The sequence below is a fragment of the Tenrec ecaudatus genome, chromosome 17 (genome assembly GCF_050624435.1).
Source record: "Tenrec ecaudatus isolate mTenEca1 chromosome 17, mTenEca1.hap1, whole genome shotgun sequence".
NCBI lineage: Eukaryota > Metazoa > Chordata > Mammalia > Afrosoricida > Tenrecidae > Tenrec > Tenrec ecaudatus.
In genome coordinates this window covers 28,269,799-28,280,645 of record NC_134546.1, presented here as the reverse complement: position 1 = coordinate 28,280,645, position 10,847 = coordinate 28,269,799, and the positions used below count along the sequence as shown (strand labels likewise).

Sequence of the window (10,847 nt, the reverse complement as noted above, 5' to 3'; positions counted from 1 at the left end):
AGAAAGAGTAAGTAAAATAGGACTACATTTTGGTCTCAATTCTTCTGGAATACCAAACACTGCCCTGCTGGGCTGGCGATCCCATAGCAAGGGTTTTGCAAGTCTTACTACCCTCAGGACGATAAAGGTTAGTGATGTGCTTTGTTGTGTGTAGGGTTGCTATGGGTACGTAGGGTTGACTTGTGGGTACCTAACAACAACAACAACGACCACCCATCACTCACAGTTGATCTCCCAAGCCCCTCTAGGCTGAAATCTCGCCTGGCTTATTCAGTTTAACCAATGCTCAAACCAAACACATTGCCATCAAGGCGATTCTGACTCATAGTGACCATGTATAGGGTTTCCAACTTGATACACCTTCACAGAGGGAGGCAGCCTCATCTTTATCCCTCAGCATGGTGGATGGATTTGAACCGCTGACCTTTCTGTCAGCAGTCTACTTACCCAACAATGCTACCAATAGTCTGTTCTATCAGCAGTATATACAAGCCTCTGATTACACACCCTTGCCAATGAAAGACCTCTCTTGCGGCCTTGGAAATGGTGAATTGCATTTTGAACTTGGGTGAGAGAAAACCCAGTCTTAGTTTCCTTTTGATCAAAAGCCCAGTGGAGTTCCTGGGCGGTGCAGTTACCAAAAGGTCAGAGGTTCGACTCCATCCACCCCATCACTACCTAGGAAGACAGGCCTGACAATCTGTGGCCACCCAAGTAGTCATTGAAAACTCCACAGAGCACAGGTCTGCTGAGATGCACGTGGCCCACCAAGAAACTCATCGTCTCCTTGGCAACTGGTTTTGGGAAGCCCGGGCGAGCACAGAGACAGGCTAGTGAGGTTCACTTGAAAGTACAAAGGGTGAGCCAGTCTGAAAATCCGTCCTTTCTTGCTGGAACAGGCATCTAGTTCCCTCGGCTACTAGTGCCTAGAAGTCTTGAGGGAATTGAGGCTAGAACCCGAAGTTCTAAGGCAATGGAGATCTACACTCCAAGCAGTGGTGTTTCTCAGTCTTTTAAAATCCAGTGTTTCCAGTTTTGATGAACATAAAAAGTTCACACCGTATTTTAATGGGGGCTGGGAACTTCAAAACAGTGTTAACAATTCAGTGTTAACAATTGCTTTCTCAAAAAAACCCAAATTGCTCCCACGGCTCTCTTTCTTCCTTGTCTTGGGGTTTTGATCAATACAATTAAGATACTGGGGGTGTAACTGTTTTTCACTCCAAGAAAGTAATTCTACAGGTAATTTATAGATAGAGAAAATGCAAACGAGTAAACTCGAAACAATGGTCCATCTCATGAATGGGGAAAATCAAAAGTGAAAGCGAAACCAGGAGATGTCTTCCCATATAATGTCAGTAAATATCAAAAGCAAGATGGGACTTAATCCTGGCAAGGGGTGAGCCTTAGGCATTCCCAGATACTGCTCGTGGGGTCTAAGCAGGAAAATCCTGAGCATCGTTACACATGACATAGAGAACAGTATTAACTTTCCTCAGGCGTGCTAAGCCTTAACCCAACGAATGATTCTGATAGAATTAGAGTGGACACATGGAAAAACCACAGCAATGAAAATGCCCCAATGCAAGTATTCGTATTTCGTATTTTCTCATTTTTTATGCTTCACCTATCTAGAGAACATGTTTTCTATAAAATGCATCTTTTACCATTTTAAAAGACATCACAATTATTTTAAAATTCCAAACCAAATTCACTGCCAAAGAATTGATGCTGACTCAGCAACCCTATAAAACAGGGCAGAACTGCTCCCGTGAGGGTTTAAGACTAGAACTCTTTACAGGAGTAGAACACACCGTCTTTCTCCCGATAAGTGGCTAGTGGTTTCGAACTGCTGACCTTGCAGTTAGTAGCCCAATATGCCACCGCTACCCCATCAAGGCTCCTAATTTTACATTTAGTTCTATTGAAGTCATAAAGCCTCATAATAACGAAAAGTCCCCCTTTTCCTGTCAGTCATGTTTTATAACCAGAACCCGCTACTTTCAAGGAAAGACATGAAATGCCAGAACATCGAATCAAGGAGCAAATCAATAAGTATTTACTGAATACTTCTTATATGCTTAGAGCTTTTATAGAAATCACTCATGCTAGCCCATACGCAGGAACCCCTGCAGTGTAGTGGTAAGGCGTTGAGTTGCTCACCCCAAGACCAGCAGTTCAAAACCACCAGCTGTTCTTCAAGAGAAAGAAGGAACTTTGTACCAGAGAAATGTACAGTCTCCGAAACCCACAGGGGCAGTCCTACCCTGTCCTATAGGGTCACTGTGCATGAAAATTGATTCAATGGCGGTGAGTTTGGAGAGATGTACTTCGTTAATAAGCTAATAGGGGCACTGTCCACAACACTTCCAGAAAACGCACTGACAAGGCAGAGCCTCTTGGAGAGATTCAAACTTCCCCAGCGCATTAGTCTGGAATTACTCACCAAAGCCTCCGCAGCCAAATAAAGCCGAGCTTCATAGCAGTGATATGACAATGGATTCGCTAGAATCTCACAAACCAGGAATCATCTCCTGTGAAGTCTCGGAGGAGATTAGGGGAGCACCCCTTCATTTATAGAAAGGAAACCAAGGTCATAGCTAATACTTTAGTTAGAGCGGCGCAGTTATTTGGGGGCAGAAGCTGGAACTGGAATCTAAGTTTGCTGATTTCAGCCTTTGCCTCTTTATCCCACTAGTGGCCCATGTGGATACTCTTAATGACCACAGGCAGCCTAAAACTGCACGTCAGCATGAGTGTCAACACAGTTTAATGTAATATGCTAGCTCTGATGAATATTTAATTGGTGTTAATTTAGAGGGCTTTGCATGGCCTGGGTACCTATGAAATCCTGCATCTTGTCCCTAGGAACGATCACGGATGTGTCAAGACTGACCCAGTGCCCGGGAAATGTGCCGAGCACTGGAGATACCACAGTGAGGGTGGCGTGATCCTGCCCTCAGCGAGTTTAGAGTCCTTGGGAGAAGCCAGACCAGGGAGAGGTGAATTCCATGCATCAAGGAAGCACCTAGGGAGACAGTCACTCGATGGGAGAGGGTGACAGCTTCCTGGGGAATTGATAGGATTTGTCCGACTATGCAGACGTGGGTGTGTGGGCTGAGGGGAGGAGAGCATTCCAGGGGAAGGAACAGCATGCTCAGAGGCCTGGAGGTGAAAGCGACACAGCCCTCAGGAAAGCAAGCCCTTCGGTGCCAGGGTAAGGGCTGGGGTAGGAGATGAAAATAGGCAGGCACAGGGGGAAGCCGGTCAAGAAAGCATGACACTGTAAGAAACTCGGGACCCATGGCACATGCAAAGGGAAAATGCTGAGGAGCTTCTTCATTGATAAGAGTGGGGTGGACTGTGTGCTGGGAAGATCCATTGATAACAGTGGATGGACTGTGTGCTGGGAGATCCATTGATAACAGTGGGATGGACTGTGTGCTGGGCGATCCATTGATAACAGTGGATGGACTGTGCGCTGGGGAGATCCATGGATAACAGTGGATGGACTGTGTGCTGGGGAGATCCATTGATAACAATGGATGGACTGTGTGCTGGGGAGATCCATTGATAACAGTGGATGGACTGTGTGCTGGGGAGATCCATTGATAACAGTGGGGTGGACTGTGCGCTGGGGAGATCCATCAGGTATTAGCTGACTCAGGGGGCAAAGGTTTGTAGCTAGGAGGCTGTGGCAGTACCCAGGGGAGGGTCCTGGGTGTGTGTGTAAATGGGAGGATGAGAGTGTTGGTAGGAGGCAGACGTGGGGCTTTACCGACATAGTTTATGAATGGGGTGTGTGTCTCTTTTTCTATGTTAATTTCTTTCTTTGTGAATGAACAAATCTGAAGGGAGATAAGTTTTGAGGAGGGCAGGCTAAATGGGGTAGGGGGACAAGGAAGGGCAGCCAACTCTCTCTTCTTGGTTCTGGGGAACATGAAAGAGCAGGGAATGGGCTCGGACTGTCTGTGTGATTCATGTGGCTTTGCACTAGCCATGTCTTCCCTACTCCCAGTCATCACCCTTTGTTGGAATTCTACTTCCTGCAGGTTGGATGGGAGAGGAGCTAGCCCCCGTGAAGGGGCAAGGTGGAGAGGAAGGACTTTGTTTCTGAAGGGAGGGTTCCCCAGTTGAGCTAAGGCAAGTGGGGCAGACAAATTGTAGATGTGGTGCCAGGACCCCTGAACCTTAGACCATGCCCAGTCTTTAAGGACAGCAGCCAGAGAGGGTGTATGTTTGGGGGCGCTCCTATCTCAGACACCCAGAAACCCCTCAGAATGTTGGCCTCCTGAGATAGACCAGGAAATCATGCCAGCGAGAAAGTTTGATCGATACTGCACCGGGTATGCCAACCTTCGAGACCACTGTAGAGCTCAGTTCTACTCTGCCACATCCTAGGCCACCAGGAGTTACTGTAGATACTCGTGTATAAGCCAAATTTTTCAGCACATTTTAATGCAGTTTTTGTGGTAAAGTTAGGTGCCTCCGCTGATATTCAGGTTTGCTCATACTTGAGTATATACGGTACTTGGATGGCAACTGGTAAATCTTTGGCAAGAGGAGCGGGTGACTTAACTAAGAAATAAGAGGGTGAATTTACAAAGCTGTTCTACTTATCTGGCAGTTACATTTGTCTTTAGAACTGGGCGGTTAATAGGTCAAGGACAGTAATTCACAAAAGAGGATGGGGAGAGACTTGCCAGAACCACTGCTAGGGTGGCAGAGGCAGGACTAGGGCCTTTCCCCCTTGATTTCTGGTCCAATGCTCCTTCCTCCTTGCTCAGTCTTCTTGTTACCGCCTTATTTCTAGGGCTCCACTCTGCTGTTTGGAAACTCACAGGGGCAGTTCTCCTCTGTCCTGGAGGGTCGCTAAGAATCAGCATTGACTTGATGGCAGTGAGTTTGACTGTGTGTGTTTTTTCTGCTGGGCAGTCTCCTGATTCCCTTGGTACAGCCCCATGGACATGCGGACTACCTAAAGGGCCTTGGTACCCTTCCCTGAGGATAGTTTCACATGGACCCACAGGGTTACCGTCTCTGCCAAGGCCAGGATTAGCCAAGGTTCACCCAGGAGTTTAGCTCAGCACTTCCCTCGCTTCTCAGCTACCAGCTGCTCCTCCAGGACAGCGTAAAACTGTATTCTTCTCTGGTGATACTGGATAAGCTTAAAGTCTTTACAAGTGTGAGCTGCCAAAGGTACAAGTAAGGCCAGGTCTACCCATTGTGTGTGTATAAGTGTGTGTATGGATTTGGAAAATTAAATAAGAAACAAAAACACCTCAAAGCCAAACTCACTGCCATTCAGTCAATGCTGACTCTTAGCAACTCACATAGCACAGGGTCGAACTAACTACCCCTGTGAGTTTCTGAGACTGTGAATGGTTTACAGGAGTAGAAAGCCTGTCTTTCTCCCTCAGAGTGGCTGGTGGTTTTGCACTGTTGACTTTGTGGATTGCAGCCCAACACATAGCCAGGACTCCGAAGAAACAAAAAGACCTCCAAATTCAGCATCTGCAAATATGTTCCATGTAAAATATTTCCTACTTGCTGAATCCACACATATGCATATTCACATGTGTATTTGTATGCACGTGGTTGTGTATGCATGCCACAAGAGAGCCACATATGTAATGCATGTGCAAGTAGGTAAAAAAGGTATTGCTATTAGGGTTCTTATGGAAGTTACATAATCTGGTGTTAACTTGAGACTATTAAGAGTGAAGGGGTGGAGTTTAGCCTGTCAATCAAGTCACAGCTTGATGACCTCATGTGGAAGCACAATGGAGGTACATAACTCACTGGAGGCCAGACATACTCTCTCTGCTAGACATTCCTGGTGACAAGTCACATGAAGCTATACTGATGGAGGTAGGGCCCTGGAGCTGGAGGAGTCACATGAAGACCCCTGCCAGTACTGAGATGCTTTTACCACCACAACATCCACTAGACTTTCCACCCACTGGCCTGTGATTCTTCCTGCATTCTGTATCATTGCATGTGTTGCGTGAGTCTGACGAGCAATTTATAGATTTGTATCAGATATATGGGCTGATATTGGACTTATGGGCTTGATCTAGACTGGGCTGGGATGTTTTCTTAATATACGATTGTTCTTTTATATAAAGCTGGTTCTTATACCCATGAGTGTCTATGAATTTGTTTCTCTAGTCAACCCAGACTAACACAGTTCTAGATCATGCATACATAGGGTTATTCCAAACCAATTGATTAGATGCATGTCTGTAATCAGTGGACGGATGCAGAGAAGATGCCTCCATGATACCTTTGTCTTCGTCTTGCTAAGGTGTCTTCATTTAAAAACACCACCCACACCAACAACTAATTTTGAGGTCAGGAATGATACTTAATTTCTAACAAAAGTCCAGCACACACCTTCCCAAGTCACAGAAGCTTTGCAGCAGATGTATGGGATTGCTACTATATATATATATATATATATATATAACAGATTTTAAATGGGTCAAGTGTTTTAAGGAGGTTCAGGAAGACCTTGGTGATTAATTCGAGGCTGAGAGGTCAGCTCAGCGAGTTATGCATTTTGTGAGACTCCAAAGGTGGAGTTGAGCAGATTTTTCCCGAAGGGCACAGGTGCATCGTGGAGGCTTCCTATGAAGATGCTTTCAGAAAGTGTAAAACCTTGGGAGTGAGGAAAAGGTCAGGAGAGTGTGGTGAGGATGTTTTTTCCATCATGAGCAACAGCCCGCTCGTTTTCTGAGGGCAGCAGGGGCTGTCTGGGAGAAGATCACTGGAAAACATGACCTCATCCCTCCTGCATCCCTGACCTTGCCCCTGCGGACGGCCTTCTGTTCCCCAAACTCAAAAACAACATTTAAAAGAAGTACAATTCCAGTTCTCCAAGGAAGACCAGACTGCGGGTTTGACAGTAGAAACCAAATGGCACTGAATTCTTTGGGGGAGAGTTAGAGGTGTATCGACCTTGATGGAGGAAACGGTGAGAGACAAGTGCGTCCCGTGTTTCAGAATTTTTGTAGGAAAAGAAAGCTTTCTGTGATCCCACAGCAATCCTCTTGGACTTACCTCTGTATATGTGCTTTCTCTCTCTCTCTCTCTCTCTCTCTCTCTCTCTCTCTCTCTCTCTCTCTCTCTCACACACACACACACACACACACACACACGCCCTGCCAAAGGTACGAATGTTGAATTCACATGAAACATTCTCACCTGAATGTCCCTCTACCATGTTTATTGTACAAGAAGACATGTGTTATTTATATGCTCTGCCTTGGTTTAAAACTTTCCTAGGCTATTTCGTTGGGCCTTCGGAAAATGCTAAAAGAGTGTCCAGATACACATATAAAAGTACTTACCAAGGAACATTTCAATAACAGATGCCTTCATAGTGCGAACAACAATCCCCATAAATTTCCGAATGGCGCCCTGGAGAAGAAACAATAACATCATCATATTTCAGCCGTGAGGTTCCAAATGGGATGGGGAGTGTGTGTGTGTGTGTGTGTGTGTGTGTGTGTGTGCACGCGCGCGCACACATGTGGAATTATGAGCTGCTCTGCTTTGCATTGCCCTCTGGAGCCTCGGGGTCCAAGCTGAGGCTTTCTATACATAGCTCTTGGAGATGGCTGCTATGGGGCTTGCCGGCTCCTGGGGAATCTATTCTCAGTGGAAACATCTATCCTTGCCACCAGACCCCTGTCCTTCAGAGACTTGGCCTTTATGCTCAACCGAAAAACCAAACCAAACTCACTGCCATCTGGGTGATGCCGGTTGTTAGTGACTCCTCTGTGGATTTCCCAGATTGGAACTTTGGAATAAAAAGCCCTGCCTTTCTCCCTCAGTGGTTTCTCTCTCCTGGTGGCTTCAAACTGCCAACCCTGAGCATCGCATGACAATGCGAAACCGTAACACTGCCATGACGACAGTCTTCGAATTAGCACAAACTGACCCTTCTGTTATGGATAACAGATCAATAATGCATTAAGCATCCTTTTGATAAATATTGACCATTACTCTTTCTCTCCCCCGTCCCCAATTATCATGATCCCAATTCTACCTTGCAAACCTGGTTAGACCAGAGGATGCACAGTGGTGCAGTTGGGATCTGGAAACACAGGGAATCTAGGACAGATGAACCCCTCAGGACCAACGGTGAGAATGGTGATACCAGGAGGAAATGGGGCTAGAAAGGGGGAACCGATCTCAGGGATCCATATAACCTCCTCTTTGGGGGATGGGCAACAGCAAGGTGGGTGAAGGGAGACGCCGGGCAGTGTAAGATAAAATTGAATGATAATTTATAAATTATTAAGGGTTCATGAGAAAGGGGGGAACGGGGAGGGAGGGAGAGGGAAAAAGGAAAATGAGCTGATTCCAGGAACCCAAGTGGAAGGCGAATTTTGAGAATGATGAGGGCAACGAATGTATAAGGCTGCTTTACTCAATTGATGTACATATGGATTGTGATAAGAGTTGTATGAGCCCCAATAAAATGATTTATATATAAAAAAATTGACTGTTGCAGGGCTAGTTCCAGGCTTGTGTGGTTGATGTGTGCCTGATTACTCAAGGTTGGTGGTTCAAATCCACTCAGCAGAGCAGCGGAGCAAAGGACAGACTAGAGACCAGCTGTAAAGATTGTTCAGTGTAGATTCTGATGCGTAGCACCCCTATGCGAAGGAGCAGAACTGCCTGGATTGGTTTTTCTAAGTTGGGCGGTTTATTGGGGTAGACAAAGTAGTCTTTTTCTTGCAGAGCCTCTCCTGGGTTTGAACTGCTGACGTTTTGGTTAGCAGCCAACAACTTCACTCATGTGCCACTAGGACTCCTTTCCATAAAGGTCACAGCCAAGAATATCATGTACAGCAGTTCTACTCTGCAGCGCCAGGCATCACTGTGAGTTGGAATTGAATCGAAAGCAGTGGGTTAGGCACGACCCAGTCTTCCAGCACCTGGACCAGCTGTGGCGGGACGTCCGGCTCTCTCTTAACCTGTCCCCCACCCTCAGCACCCTGGACACCAAGGACAACCTGGAAGGGACACTGAGGAGATGTTCCTTGAGACGCAGCCACAGATCTCCAAGTACCCCAGCCCCAGCTCCCCGAAGGAGGTCCTGCTGCTCAGCCGGGACATCAGCCACTCAGAATAAGCTCCGCTGTCCTAGCAGTGGCTCCCGGCACATCTTCCCACCCTGCCACCTCCTTCCCGGTGAGGTCCTGGGCAAGGACTTCTTTGGGCAGGCCATCAAGGTGGCACCTCAAGCCACAGACAAGGTGAAGGTCATGATGGAGTTCATTCAGTGTGACGAAGAGACACAGAAGGCTTTTCTGACTGAGGTGAAGGTGAGGCGCAGCCTGGACCACCCCAAAGTGCTCCAGTCCATTGGCGTGCTGTACAAGGACAAGACGCTGAACCTGCTGATGGAGTACATCGAAGGGGGCACACTGGAGGACTTCCTGCGCCATGTGGCCCCATTCCCCTGGGAACAGGTCGGCTTTGCCAAAGGCATCTCCTCCAGAAGGGCCGTGCACCATCCACCGGCACCTAAGCTTGCACAACTGCCTCATCGAGCCGGACAAGACTGTGGTGGTGGTCGACTTGGGGCTGTCTCGGCTCACGGTGAAGGAAAGGAAAAAGCCCCCAGTGGAAAAGGCCGCCACCAAGAAGCGCACCTTCTACAAGAAGGACCGCAGGAAGCGCTACACAGTGGTGGGGAACCCCCACTGGATGCCCCCTGAGATGCTGAGGTAGTTCGTTTATTGTGCCAACCTGGCAGATAAACATATGTGGGGTTAATTGAAGGGCAGAGGGATAAATGGTTCGGTAAGCCTTGCCTTTTGAGGTCTCGAGTCTCGCTTTGTGATGGTTGGACCAGGGTGCAGCTGCCTTAGCCGGTTCCCTGCTTCAGCTGGCAAGGCTCACTTCCTGCAAGACATCCCTGAGGAGAAGCCACATGGACCTACCCCAATGTAGCCCTGGGTGCTGAAGCAGCCATGTGGAGACCGCTGCCAGCACTGAGATTCTTTCACTAATTCGGCTTTCCTCCTGCAGTCGGCGTCATTGCATGTGTTTTGTGAGATGAAGGAGGACTTTGTGGATTGGTGTCGGGCATATGGGTTAATGTTGGACTCGTGGGCTTGGCCAGCACTGGGTTGGGATGTTTTCTTGATGTGCTTACCCTTTCTATCAAACTCTCTCTTATCCGTGAGTTTCTGTGGATTTGTTCCTCTAAAGGACCCGGACTAATGCAGATGCTCAATGGAAAGAACTGCAGCGAGACCGTGGGCGCCTCCCCCTTTGGGATTGTTCTCTGTGAGATTATCGGGCAAGTGTATACAGATCCTGATTGCCTGACCTGCAGACTGGGCTTTGGCTTCAATGTGAATCTTTTCTGGGACAAGTTTGTCCCCCCAGACTGTCCCCTAGCCTTCTTCCCCTTGGCTGTCAACTGGCCAGCACTGCCCCCTCTGCGCCCCACCCCATAACTTCCTGGGGGTGGCGGCTTGTTGGGAAGCAGCACAAGCCATTCGGCCCACCGCCCTGGGAGGTGAGTGGGCACAGCACCAAGAACAGGCATCTCCACAGGCTCTAGAGCCTGGTTACCTACCAACTCTACACCCAACACTTGCCTGAAAGCTGGGAAGCCAAAATAGCTTGGCCAGGAGGATTGTGACTAGAGAGACCCCTGCCAACAGGGTCCCCCTGCGGAGACTTCCAACGCTCTTGCCTACACTCAACAGCTTGACGCAGGCCTGCTGGGCAGGATCTGCAGGGCCAGAGAGACTGGTAGCCAGGCAGCTAGCCCACCTTCCCAGGGATATGAGGAACTGGACTCAGAAGAATCCCTTATT

General features: G+C 48.0%; 1 pseudogene; it reads left to right on the top strand.

The window, feature by feature from the left end:
- Nucleotides 1–5,783: 5,783 nt before the first annotated feature.
- On the top strand, nucleotides 5,784–10,481 carry LOC142431050 (LIM domain kinase 2 pseudogene; annotated as a pseudogene).
- The last annotated feature ends 366 nt before the right edge of the window (nucleotides 10,482–10,847 follow it).